A 3728-nucleotide genomic window follows, 5' to 3' on the forward strand; every position below is an offset into this window, starting at 1 on the left:
TACGAGATAAATATATACATAAGCGGTTGGGCTGGGTCCGCTGAAGGCGGGATTAAAATATTTTAAATTGATTGGCTGTGTTGAAAGGAGATCGCACAACTTACAATGTTTTCGCTACAACAGTAAAACATTAAATTTTTATAAATTATTAATATTTATTATACATTATAAATAGCAGAGATTGAATTCCAGTGTATATAATTTAATGTTGTAAGTCGTTAACTTTTTCAATTTGTAAATTCAGTGTGAATGACCTCAGAGGTCGAAACACTTTAAATAAATAAATATTCTACGAATTAAGATTATAACACTAAAAAATAGCAGTTATAAAATTAAAAATTCAATATAAGGAGATAATTAAAACATAATTCACACATACAATTAAAACATTTCCCTTATTAGGAAATAATTTTACAGATTGTCTTATAAGTGCATGTTTTTTTTTTCGTTGACACAGATATTACGTCAAAACTCATCGGCATTGATAAGACCAAAATGGGAATTCAGTGTTTTGTTCCGTGGACTATCTTCAAGTAATCAAATTATCTTGGATATATTTTAGTATTCTGCACAAAAAATTGTAAACAACTTTTTTTTATCCTTTTCGTTATCTACAGGCTCTTAGCCTTAATGCAATAAAATACTTGATAATGTTATATTTCCTTTTTAGAAATAATTTTAATTTTAGACACTAAATTGCTGTACAAATTCACATGCTGGGACAAATAATTTTTTTTTCTTTTTTCCTGCTTACACTATATTGAATAAAATAATACAATCTGAACTACAGAATACATGAAAATTACAGTTATATAAATTGATTAAGGAGTAATACAATTAAAACAGTTTTATAATTTTTAAAATAAGGATTGGTCCGCCGTGAGATAAATATTTTTGCTCTCTTTTAATTAATTTTATTATTTATAATTAATAAGAATTAAGATTTTCGGATTGAATAATTAACTCTGGTTTAAGATTTTATATTTTAAAATTCTATTGTTTCGGCGTAATTACATTATATCAAATCTTGTTAATTTATTTTAACAGTTTATTTTTTATTTAACAGAGCATGAATATATATTTCTAAAGACGTTATATGTCTAGGTAATTAAATTAATCAATTTCTAATACAAATATTAGAATGAAGGTGGAATTTATAGTTTATATATGATTATTATTTTTTTTTCATCTACAACCTATTTCGTTGATATTTACATTTATTTTCACTTAGCATACCATTTTTGGATAATTCTTTTTATAATGAAAATTGTGTAAATCGAATGTGAAAGCCAATAAAAGTAAAAAAGGAAAAATAAGTGTATGGAAACCGACGGTTGTTGGTTCCTTTCTTTACCAAGCGTTTTTATGTCTTGGATTTGCGATAATTGACAAACATGTAGTTCTTTGGATTGTGTCGGTACTTTGGTAGTAGCTCACTATCAAGATCCACGAGAACTCGGTTGTATAAAACGTTAATTTGACCAGTGCTGCTGTACACCTCGGAAACTTGGGTACGGAGACGCATCTTCGACCCAGTAAAGGATAGTTCAGCTTGGAGAAGACGCACGAATAGGGAAGTCCACTTGTTAATTGGCGATAAAGAGGATTCAAGGATCCTGCTCGGAGTGAGGAATTGGAGAGCAGCTGCACTTAACAGATTAAACTGGTGGAAACTGCTTGAGGATGCCAGGGCCCAGTAATGGGTTGTCGCGCCGATTGATGATGATGATGATGACAAACATGTAGACCCAGCATAAAACCTAACTCCTGCAAACACTTGTATAACCTACTAGGTCGGAATGAATAAATAATGTATATATGTAAATAAAGATAGATTTTCTATCTTATTAAATTAGGTTAAAAAAAAATTAAATGGCAAAAAAAATCTAATATATAAAATGAATAATTGTTTGTTCACTTTATACATTACCATACCGTTCAGCAGATTTTGACGTTCGGTTTTCTCGGGAAGATTATAGGCTGGACCGATTTTTTTGTTATAAAAAAGTTATTAATACAATTTTTTAATGATTATCATATGACAATCGATTTGTCTTATTCTAATTATAAATTTTTTATTCACTAAAATTTTTTAAAAACATATGAGTTTTTAAGTAAAGGGGGTCAGTACAATATTATTCTTTTTTTTTTTTTTTTGGAGAAAGTAAATCATAATCGTTCTATAAAACATAATCGTGGGGCGAAACGTTGGCTCAATAAAATAGTATAATTCTACTATTTGAGTTTTTTTTACCGCACCCGGACCATATTCCATTCATAATCGTTTTAGTGTCGTCTTAAACCTTATATATGACAAAATCATAGATACTCAAATTAAAAAGAATAAGAAAAGAATCAACTACCTGTATTAACAATTATACATTGAAGTTAGCTGTTACCATTTATGTTACTATAGTTACCGTCTTATCACTTTATCTATATATTAATTGTTGGAAGATAATCAAGGTGACAACGCCAGCCGGAATAGCCCCTCCCTATTCCTAGTACGCTTGCGGCAGACTCATGCCATCATTGATGACACCGCCTTTAGCGGACCCGGCAACTTATCTTATAATGCCACTCTGGCAAACCAAGATAAATATTTGCCTGCATATATACATTCATTTTTATTGTATATATTTAATTTGTTTATGTTTATTTTTCTAGGAGGTCAGAAAAAAAAAAATCAAGGTGACGGTCAATAAAGGTATCAAAAGAGTAAAAGAAAACTATTTACTGTTAACTAACGTTTCGCCCCACTTTAAAGGGCTTAGTGAATGAAAAAAAAACATACAAACATTAAAAATAAAATATTTCAAAACAGTTTTTACGTTTATAAATTATATTTTAAAAAAATTAATAATAACAATATAAGGAACTATATATGTAGATGGACTGAAAAAAAAACACTAATAAATATAATCAGGTGTACAAGATACAAGATCATATTTTCGAAGAGTGTACTCACTATTTGCCAACAATAAATAGGATAGGACTGACCCCAAATTTATCCGAAACTCTGGCAGATGAGCAAGCTAAAATTACACGAGTATTTGAATTTTTAAAAGCACATCGCCTTCTTTATAAATTATAACTCCTCTTCGATTTTTATGTTTTTTATTTATTTTATTTTATTTCTTTATTTAATTTTTTAAAATTATTTTTCTATTTTTTATTTATTTTATTTCTTTATTTTTTTTTTACTTTTTTTCATCCCATAGGCGTTGATGACCAGAGGGTTTTACGCCTTTAAGCAACAATCAACAACAACAACAAGATACAAGATCTAAATGCAGATATAGACTAATAAATTGTAGGAGACTGTTTAGTAAAAATAGTTATAAATATGTTAAAGAGGTAGGTGCAAAAGGTAGAACATGGTATAAGTGATGAAATAAATAATATGTAAAATGTATGATGTAATAAGTAATATGTAAAAGGGAGATATTAAGAAAATTGATAAAAATAAAAAAATAAACATAGGGGTAATCACCTGTCAGTTGAAACACAGTGAATTGCTGAGAAAAAAGGGGGAAGTCAAGTATAACATGTCCCTATATACTTTAGGAAGGGTAAGAAACATTGGTTAACTTCAAACATTTTTTTTTCTACTATTTTGATACCTTTACTGACAACCACCCGGACTAATCTACTACCATCTATTTCATACGGTCGACTATCTTCTGCCAGTATAAATATTAATTGATATCAAAGTTTAAATAGTGGTT

The 3728-nt window shown here is 28.7% G+C and overlaps 1 long non-coding RNA gene across 1 annotated transcript in view; it reads right to left on the minus strand.

Annotated features, from left to right (window-relative positions):
• Positions 1–2053, minus strand: part of LOC136795445 (uncharacterized) — a 10394-nt gene extending 8341 nt beyond the window's left edge. The window contains exon 1 of the long non-coding RNA XR_010843047.1: positions 1936–2053. This is a non-coding gene — a long non-coding RNA (uncharacterized lncRNA). The remainder of the gene's footprint in view (positions 1–1935) is intronic.
• Positions 2054–3728: the final 1675 nt, after the last annotated feature.

Source organism: Halyomorpha halys, unplaced genomic scaffold (genome assembly GCF_000696795.3).
Source record: "Halyomorpha halys isolate HHAL.00 unplaced genomic scaffold, Hhal_1.1 Scaffold24.1, whole genome shotgun sequence".
In the NCBI taxonomy this organism is placed as follows: domain Eukaryota; kingdom Metazoa; phylum Arthropoda; class Insecta; order Hemiptera; family Pentatomidae; genus Halyomorpha; species Halyomorpha halys.